The sequence below is a fragment of the Drosophila innubila genome, chromosome X (assembly GCF_004354385.1).
Source record: "Drosophila innubila isolate TH190305 chromosome X, UK_Dinn_1.0, whole genome shotgun sequence".
Lineage (NCBI taxonomy): Eukaryota > Metazoa > Arthropoda > Insecta > Diptera > Drosophilidae > Drosophila > Drosophila innubila.
Window position 1 is genome coordinate 5970720 of NC_047626.1, and position 10655 is coordinate 5981374.

Genomic DNA, 10655 nt, shown 5'->3' on the forward strand with positions numbered 1-10655 from the left:
TTGGAATTTTTCGGCAGAATTCCAAGAGGAGCCCCTAAAGTTTTTTGTGAGGATTAGGTTAGGGAATACCTAAGGAGGTGTCTTTTGTCCTCAATTGTAGGACATCACAATGTTAAAGTCCTCAACGTTTTTCATACAATGTCCCTAGGTTTTCCCTATCGATTTGGTACAATTCCACATGGTGTCCACAACTTTTCCTTGATGTCTGGAACTACTGGGTTTGCAGCTTAATATGTATATATTTATTTACACATACAAATTAATTTATACACATTTTATTTATTTGTCGAAGATGGGATAATTTAAATTGCGCGGCCTACTGATAACTCCGATATATATATATTTCTAAAACGTAGTAGGCGATGAAGTAGAAATGCCGACGTGGGTTAAATACAATTTATTTGAGCTCATTCATAAAACATTATTTACACAGAGCAGTACAAATAGTTAAGTTTTTCCAAAAAGTGTCTTATGAAATTGTGGAATAAGAAATAATTCATGAAACATAATTTACACAGTTTTTCCAAAAAGTCTCTAATAAAATTGTGGAATAAAAAAAGGTCTGTTTGCTCAAATTGATCCGGCTAATCCATCTTCAATAGCTGTAACTTTAACATCTGGAATTTCTGTATGATGAATCACAGGGAATATATCAATCCATTGGTTCTACTTCCATGTCAGTGACGGGTCTGGCGATATTATTTATTGGCCTCGCAATGTCATTTAATGAATTAAGGAGCGCGGAATATGCTGAGTAAGTTTCAATGCACAGGACACCATTGCGATGAAAGCGATTGTAAAAATTAATATATGCCTTCGATAGAGAAAACTTCAAAGATTACAAATCCAAAAGGATTTTTAAATTATATAAAAATTGTGGGCGTGACAGCTTCTCAAAAGTCGGCCCATTTTTCAGTGCGCGCACAAGCAAGCAAACTTTTCAACAAATTTCAACTTTAAAACTGAATTGTAGACAAGTCATGCAACCGATCTTTATTTTTTGTATTTCATCTGAAAAATATATTCATTCCTAATGAAATGCTGGAGAAATTTGTTTCTTCACTGCTTTACTTTTTTTATCAGCAATTTTTAAAAAAGCTTTTAAAAAAGCTTGGGGTTCTGTAATATCTGTTTTCAGTTAGATCAAATAATTAAGACTTCTTTGACTTTTTAATGTCGACTTTTAAATATCGCTGCCATTTTATCTACGTTATTTTAATTTAGGAATTTTATCCTGAATACATACTTAAAAAAAGTTCAAGTTCTTTAAACTTGATTCTTAGAATGGATTTTATTTCTGTGTATCTTAGTCTTAACTACGCCATTTTTTTTAATATTTTTTGTATTTTTTGTCTTCCATTTAGGCTTCTTTACTGTGCGTTTAGGTTTCACACTCTTTATAGCGGATTCGCTTGTCTTCCAGGGAATCGCACTAACACCTTTGTCAAACTCTAGGTTTTGACGCAAAGCATACTCCGAAGTTCCGGAGCGTACCAATATGCCTAGATGAGTTAAGGAACTGGAACATATCTTGGCTTTACACTCCACATTAAGCAGCCTCCTATTGCGTCGCATCTGGAGTTAAACCTGTTGTATGATTGAATCCACCAGAACAAACATTGTACATACACTGAGAAAATAGATTACTTTCTAGAGTGTCTAGAAAGTGAATATTTTCTTTTAACTTTTAGAAATTATAATGCGGCAATTAAGAAATTTAAAATATTACAATAAAAATACCAATTAATAATAATAATTTTGAAATTAAATGTCATTAATTTAAACTTTAAATTTTAAAGTAATTTCGGGATACAATAAATATACCAATTAATAATAATAATTATGAAATTAAATGTCATTCATTTAAAGTAATTTCGGGATACAATAAAAATACCAATTAATAATAATAATTTTTAAATGAAATTGTCATTAATTTAAAATAATTTCGTTATCTACTATTGTATCTGTTTTTTTTGCAAATAGATTACATAAATAATTTGGTAATTAACCATGTGTCTATCTCTATGTATTTATGTAGATATATGTATCTGTAACTGTAGTTGATTGTGATTGTATCCTTATAATTTGTACGGTATTTGTATCTGAAATCTGTTGTTTTATTTATCATCTTTATGTGTATATTTATAAACGACATTTGTATCTATAACTATAGCTATCTCTGTTTCTACGAGTGTATCTATGCATATATGCGTATATATCTTTATATTTGTATCCGCATTTGCGGTAGGCTTAAATGTATCTGCTATTGTTGTTGTTGCTGTTGTTGCTGTCGTTGTCACATTGCTCATTGACCGTTGATCGGTTGGTTGTTCGGTTGTTTGATTGTTCGGTTGGTCGACAACGCAACGGTTGTAACTGTCAATCATAAATTAGATGCCAATCAAAGTAAATCACAAAAAATTGTGTCTGATTTAAATGGCAAAAGGCAATAGCCACTGCACATGTGTTTTATATTAAAAGCATATGCAATTGTTTATTTTGTGTATTTTTTATTTATTTTCCTGTTGATTGTTCAGCTTACTCGATTTGTTAGCTGTCCTACAAATGATCCATCATCAAACAAATGGCAAAGAAATTGACTTATATTAAAATTGGGATATAATTATATAAGCAGAACTATCAGAAACACATAAAATATTCACAGGTAAATCTGATTTATTTCATGGGAATAATTTATTTAAATCTAGAAACAATTTTTGTAACATTTAAATTTTTGAATACTGATTTAACTTTGAAATATTCAATATCAAAAGTGCGTGTACCTTAGAAATTAATTATATATATAGTTGATATAAAAAATTTAATTGTTAAATATAAGTTTCCAGCATATTTTACTAAAATAAAAAATATTTTATTTCTTAACATTATTTATTGTTTCATTATTAATATACAATTTAATTATTGTGTATTCAATTTAAAGACTTTAATCAAAATTATATTAACTTAATTGTAAGTGTGAAATACTTTTTAATATTTTTCTTATTTAAGTTAGTTATTTATTCATGTTCAATTGATCTCTTTTAACTTTAATTCGAATTTAAGCTAAAGAAAATAATATGATGCATAATTTATTATTTATTTAGCATAACATTTCCACCAAAGTAAATCAATAAAAGCAAAATTTAACGACTACCAATAGATATCAATCACTTGGTTTTATTTACTTTTGCTTTCAAGCTGGGATTTCTCATTCAGCTCGTGTCATTTAGGCCAACGGAATTCTTAGTTGCTAACTAATCACAACTTAAGATTTTATGTCTTAGTAACAACTTGACAACATAACTGGCAGCTGACTCAGCACTTCATTTATATGTTTATTTCAGTGTCTGTCTATCTATTTTTATTTCTGTATCTATCTATCTATCTACCAGTCAGTATTTGTGGAAAGATAAACTGATATTAAGTATACGTCACGTGTTTAGTTAAGCATTTAAAAGTTGGGAAAGTTTAAAGTGGATTTCAAGCAGTCATTGAGTTGTATGAATATTTATGCGAATATTTGCCAATTGGCCAGCTGACAACTGGCTGACAACAGTCGTAAACCAGGCAACAACCTGTGAGTGATCCAATCCACAGATCGATCAATTGATCGATCGATCAACCGCACAGTGGGTCAAACGTGCGTTATAAATTAAGCCATTTGTAAAGGGAAAATGTTAGCGTATTAAAAAAAAAATACTTAGATCATATCGTAAGATTAATTAGAAATAAATACATATGCAATACTCTACAATTATTGGTCTAAGAAAGGGTCAATGTTTGCAGAATAAATTTCATTACAAAAGTATTGTTTGAAAGTAATAACTCCTTTGATCTATACCTAATATTATGACTTTCCCTTACTTTATGTACTCTATGTTGTTCCATTTTCACGGATTCCAAGTTAGCTTTTGGTTTTCGCATTGTTCCACTCCCAAACCGTTTCAAAGTCACTAGACTTCATTGGTGTTTCATATTCCATTTTTCCCCTACTCTTAACTACATTGAAAATTTTACTTTTTCTTGTAATAATGATGATAATAATTATTTATTTTAAAAGTTTACTATATTTCATTGTGCCATGCTCACTTTTTTTTTACTTCTTCCTGTTCCTTCTACTTTTAATTGTTTTGTTTAACTTCCACACTGTTTCATATCAATCGTTTCTAGTTAAAAGTTTACTGCATTTCATTACTTCATGTTCACATTTTTATTTTCTTCTTATCCCACTGTTTACTGACGTGTTCCACTTCCATACAGTTCCACTCTATCCGTTTCTTGCTATTAGAAGTTTACTATATTCCATTTTGCCATGTTCACTGTTTCCTAAGCTTGTTCCTCGCACTTCATGGTTTGTTCACTGTTTCATTTCCACCGTTTCCTATTAAAAGTTAATTGCAATTTATTGTGGCATGTTTACAGTTTTTCTCTTTTACCACTGCTAAATGACGTGTTCCACTTCCACAGTGTTCCACTTCCACAGTGTTCCACTTCCACCGTGTTCCATTTCCACTGTTCCTTACTATTATAATCTGAATAAATACCATTGTGCTATGCTCTCTGTTTCTTACATATTTTTTCGTTACACTTTCAAATGCCTTGTTCCATTTTCACTGTCTCATTTCTCTGGCATTTCATGAGTTCGACTTAAAAGTGCACTGAAAACACCGAACCCCCCGAACGTACCATAAATTGAGAAATAAAAACAACAATAGCAAATGGCAAACAGTAACAACAACAACGAAATACCCAAAGAATGTGTTTGGAGGAATAAAAAAAATAGCAAAGGCTGCGTCATCAGCGCCAGCAATTTATGTGCTTATTTAATGCCAACGTCGCCGGCTGACACCCCCCACCTACAACCCCGTCCCCCCACCTGCACCACCCCATGTCAACCATAACCCAACCCCAACCAACTCCACTGCCACCGCCTGCCACGCCCTTCACTGATCACTGATCGCTGATCGCTGATCATTCCAATCGCCATGCTGTAAGTCACACCAATTGCTAATGCCCGGCGCGATCCGAGCAGCCATTGAATTGTAAATTGTAAATTGTTTTTTATGTTTCTTTTTTTTTTATATTTTATTCTCTCTCTCTCTCTCTGCTGAGCAAAATTTCATCATGGCAGATCCGATGGGATCTACAAAAAAGCTAGCCAACTACGATCGATCGATCGATTGATTTCTGATTTTTTTTTGACTTTTTTTTGGGTCGCCCTTCAGTCAGTCTAAACATAGTAATAAAAGTCAACTTCATTGCCAGGTAATTGGCATTTTTTCTTCCATTTTAATTTTTGTTTTGGGTGTGTGTCTTGGCTAAGTGCTGGGGCCTTGGCTGTGAGTCTTTGATATCAGCATTCCTTAAGCAAATGCAGGAAGAATGTCGACGATTGAATACCCTGACTTAACACCTAATTACTAAACGTTTGAACAGTTGTAAATAAAATTTATAACATATAAAATTATTTACATTATAGAACCAATTTCAAAAGAATATATATATTATATCATTACAAAGAGATACCATGGTTATTTTAATTAAGAAATTAGTAATAGGAAATATTTTTTTCTTATTATATCCACCTACATTATATAGTAAGCTGATTCCTTTGATTTCCATATATATTCTTTATTTTTTTTTTTATTACAGCCTCAATATTAGCTGAGTTCCGATAGTTAATTGTGCATTTTCATACCATAGGTAGTCAAAATTGTTGACATATGTGTAATACCCGGCACTGGTGAGTAAATACCTTAATAACTTGATCAGTTGGCCTGTGAAATTAGCCGGGAATGTGCCTACATACATACGTATACTATAAGAAATGATTTTGTGTGAATTTTGATTAGTTTGCGGATCGATTAGCATATCTTAAATAGGTTTATGGACAACACTGGAATGTTTCAAGTGCAGCAAGTACTCGTATTATTATGCTATGTCCCTTACTAATGGAGTATATTGAATAATGTAATCGATCAGTCAACCAAACAGATATTTATCATTTATCATCGTCTCATATTGTATATCGTATATCGTTTAAGTGTTATTTCTTTGGATATAACCGTAACATATCTAACATATACTGTTATACACATACATACACACATATATATATATATACACACTATATATGCTATACAAATTGTCATCCGCACTTTTTACTCGTTGTTTGAAGCTCAAGATCAAAAAATTTTCCCGTTGCTTTTGTGTTGTTGTTTTTGTTGTTGCAGGACACGATGTTGGACATTCGGCTGGTTAACGGTACTTTTTTTATATATTTCTTTTTAATTTATTTATTTTTGGTTATTTTCGCGTATTCGTTTTTCGGCTATCGGATTTTCGTGTTGTCTCTTCGGCGTTATTCGTTCTTTCGATCGATTTCGCTGCGTTTTCGTTGTCGCGCGCGTTCGCGATCTTGGACAAACTGATGTTAGATTAAATGCGACGTCGTCGTCGCTGTCGCTGTCGTCGTCGCTGTCGTCAGTTAGCGTTAGCGTCAGCGTCCGCGCATAGCACAAAAACGTCTCTCGCCGCTTCTTTGCCTCAGTCTCTCCCTCTCCCACTGCCACGCCCCCCTCCCCCGACACCACCACCGCCCCCTCGCTCCAGTGCTGTGAAGACTTCAAGGTGGCTAGTTTTATCAAAAAAAAAGTGGCTAGCTTAATCAAACAAATGTAGCTAGAAATAGCTAAATTGAAAAATAGCTGGGTTCGATTCCCAGTCAGTTGTGTTCCAGAAATCTCCAGAGATTTTGAAGAGAAATGTTTTGGAAAACAACCGTTGGTGTTCCTTAAATGTCAGTGACTTCAGTTTTTCGAACATATTTTTATTCATTTTAATTTAGTTTTAAAATGAATAATTTAATTCAATTTAATAAATATTTAATTTTGTCATATTATTAATTTTTTCTCATTAATTTTTTTGAAATTTAAAAGCAATGGTAGCTTGTTTTCAGTAATACCAAATATTGTTTTTAGGTTGCTTTAGCGCTGATTAAGATTTGTAGAACAAAGCTGAGTATAATTGTGTTTTTTAAGTTCCTTGGAAATAAAACACAATTGTCAATACATTATACTTTAAATAAATAGAACAGTAATAACCATAAAATGATTAAAAATGCCTTAAAATTTACAACTTTAATATTTTTAATAAACTTTTTTTTAAAATACGAAAATGTAATTTAAAAGCACAATGCTCCTCTTATCTTTGAATAAAAACGCTATTTCATCAATATCAATGACATCATTCAAATATTTTTGTTTTCGGACTCATAAAGTAAAAATACAAATAATTATATTTATGCGCATTTATTCCAGCCAAATAACAATCCTATCTGCCCAAAATTTACTTCATTAAAATTCTAACTAAATAATTTGTGTAATATTTTTTTCCCCCCTATTTATTTGTTTTCGGATTCATAAAGTATATATACAAAAAAACATATTTATGCGCTTTTATGCCAGCCAAATAGCAATCCTATCTGCCCAAAATTTACTTCATTAAAATTCTAACTTAATAATTTGTGTAATATTTTTTTCCCCCTATTTATATATGCCACAAAAAATTATTAATAAACTTTAGTTTGTTTATTTTAATATTTACACCATTGGTCAACATAATAAATACACCTAAAATGGCAATTTGAAAAAATTTTCCTATCAAAAGCACCATTTTAAATATGCTAGCATTTGCAGTTATAAATTGGCTATAAAATAGCTAAAATGCCAGCATTGTCTCGCTCTTACTCAGACTCTCTCTCTATTGCTCTATCAATTTTGCGCTCTTTTTTGTTTGATTTTTTGTTGTTGTTGTTGTCTATGTGACAATCGCAAAATAGACAACAGCCGACAGCTGCGCTGTTTGACACTGACGCTAACGTCGCTGTCGCTGTCGCTGTTGCCGTCGCTGTCGCTGCTGACGTCGCCGTCAACGTCAGCGTTGACGTTCTTTTGTTGTGCAGCTTTTGTTTTTAGCTTTTTTAGCTACTATGTATTTTTTGTGTGTCGTTTTTTTTTTTCAATTTTTATTATTTTTCTTTAGCGTTTTTGTCAACATGCACGTTTGCTGGATTAGTTGTTGTTGCTTGTTGGCTTAATGTGGATTTTAATTTCATTTCTCTCTTGGCGCTTGTTGTTGTTGTTGTTAGCATAACGTGTATTTCATTTATTGTTTGTTTGTTTGTTTTGTCTTTTGCCTGTCGCTATCAATAAATTCAACCTCCCGCCTCCCTCCCCCCTGTCACTCACCTGACACCTCGCCCCACAACTTTCCTTCCACCCGCTCAATGAAGCGTGCGCTGTCTCTCAAATATAATAACAACAACAATAAACTAAAGCCTAGCCCCAGTTGCTCCCCCCCCTCTCTCTTCCCAGCACTCCCCCCCCTTTGGTGCTTGGTACTAACCTACGACAGGCGGCGTCACATTGGCACACGCGGCGTATGCGCAATATGCGAAAACTTTGTTACATTGAAATCGAAGCAAAGGCATTTGGTAAACTAATACCCTGTATGCGAGCAATACAAATATTATTGTCATATTACTTTATTTATTTATTTATTAACATTGTCTCTTATTTAGACGCAAACATAAATTGTTGGAATTAAATAGTCATGAGAAAGTAGTTTAATTGCAATACAAATATTTATATAATTCTATTTATGTATTTATTTATATTTTTTTATTTATTTATTCACAGAGTTAAATAATTTAAACTAAATAATTGAATAGCCTACGTTGTGTTTTTTTTTTTTTTTTTTTTTTTTTTTTAAATCACACTTAACTATTAATTAAAATTTTTTGGTTTTTTTTGTGATTAATGCAATAATTTATGACTTATGTACTTGTAGCATTAGGAATTTTCGACTTAAACAAATTAAGTTTTGGTTTTTATAAAACTACATTTAAAGTGATTAGTTTCTTTGGGTTTTTTTATTTGTCAAATTAGCGAAATACATAGATTAAGAATGTATTAAGTGTGAAAAAGTTCAACTTTTGGCCTTTTGGGGAATTCTGCTTTGCAATCAACAAAAGTACATACATAATTAATATTAAAGTATTATGTGACAATGAACTTTAATCAATTTTTTTTTTGTTGATTTGAAAAAAGCAGAGGGAAACAGCATTTAATTTCTAAGAACTGTAACACAAATTTTTTGATTAATTTTAAATATTTAATAACAAATCTGTGCTTTCATATTATTTGTAACTTTCTGCCATTAATAAATAAATTCATTTAAAATTTGTAAAATGTAAGAGTAGTGGGTCAAATAAGCTGAGAGTCACTGTATTTTTGGTTTAGCACTCTTTTATATCTGAAATATTTTTTGTAGCTCAACACAGGGTATCTGCTAGTGCAGCACTCAATTCATTTGCTTACTTTAGACTCGTTTATAATTGTAACTTGTGCGTAAATTCAAAAATATGTTTTGAATTTTAGCCAAAAATATGTTGGGATATTTTTGGAATTTTCTTTAGCGCTTCGACAGTATTGCGATTACACTTGCTACACACACACACACACACACACACTTGCAACAGTGTGCAACAGCAACGAATCATGCAAAGTTTTGTGTTGCAGCTGCTGACGTCATTTGAATGCTGGAGATGCCATCACGATGATCCATCATCATCATCATCATCATCATCATCATCACGAGTTTCTCTCTCCCTCTCTCCCTCTGCTCTGCTCTTCTCACCAAACTGTTTGCTAGACAAATTTAGATATAGTCGGAATATATACTTAGCTGATATGTAAGTACCGTCTATTTAGAATGTACACATTATGCATTTCGAGTCTGGCTAAAAATAGTCACTTAACTTGTAGAACATTTGCTCATGGAATGTCTCGTGGTACACCGAGACATTCATACGAATACCCAACAAATCAACTATTTACCTAGCCAAACACTCACTCAAATTGTGTGCTACGAGTATGAGTGTGAGTACGAGTATGAATATTTGTTTCTAATCTGGTTTCCCTTTCCATTCATTTTCTGTCACGATCTCGCGTCTACTCAGAAAACGCTTTCCATATGCACCCAACAACAATAATTGCAACTGCAATTTAAAAGGGTTGCAACTGGTAAGGTAAAATGTGGTAAGCAAATGTGTTGCAAGTAATGCTAAAAAGTTGGCAGAAACGGCATTACAATTACGTCACTAGAAAGTGCATTTATTTTATAAAGTTCATTTGTTTTATAAAATTTGGAAATGTTAATCAACCAGAGTATACACTTTAAAACAGTGCTAAAAAGCTTATCAACAAATAGTTGGCAAACTTTAGACTTTCATAACTTTGTCATAACTTAACCGATTTTCAAACAGAATGTCATTTTGATCTTGGTTTAGTTTCTAAATTCATTCTGCATTAAAATTTAATTCATTTTGTAAAAAAAATTATTTTCCTCTAGATTATGAGATTGATGCTAAGGGTCCCCCCTTTGATATTTTGAAAATTTTAAATTGTAAATCTCAAGTTTTTACTTTTAATCGACTCCTTATATCGTAATTAGTATAAAACAACACTTTAAATTTGATTCTGAGACCTTTTATTTTTCTGTAAAAAATCATGTCAAATCGGACAAAAATTTTGACTTGTAAAGTTGCTAGGTCAAAGGTTCGACCAACTTCAAACTTTCATAACTTTGTCAAA

At 32.0% G+C, this 10655-nt stretch overlaps 1 protein-coding gene and 1 long non-coding RNA gene across 2 annotated transcripts in view; one reads left to right on the top strand and one right to left on the bottom strand.

Moving 5' to 3' along the window:
- Positions 1 to 6429, bottom strand: part of LOC117780430 (dorsal-ventral patterning protein Sog) — a 48018-nt gene extending 41589 nt beyond the window's left edge. Inside the window, exon 1 of the mRNA XM_034616969.1 lies at positions 6101 to 6429. The gene's annotated coding sequence lies outside the window, so the exon portion shown is untranslated. The remainder of the gene's footprint in view (positions 1 to 6100) is intronic.
- Positions 451 to 1588, top strand: LOC117780446. Its single transcript, XR_004617081.1, has 3 exons — positions 451 to 560; positions 645 to 754; positions 1365 to 1588. It is a non-coding gene; the product is annotated as an uncharacterized LOC117780446 (long non-coding RNA).
- Positions 6430 to 10655: the final 4226 nt, after the last annotated feature.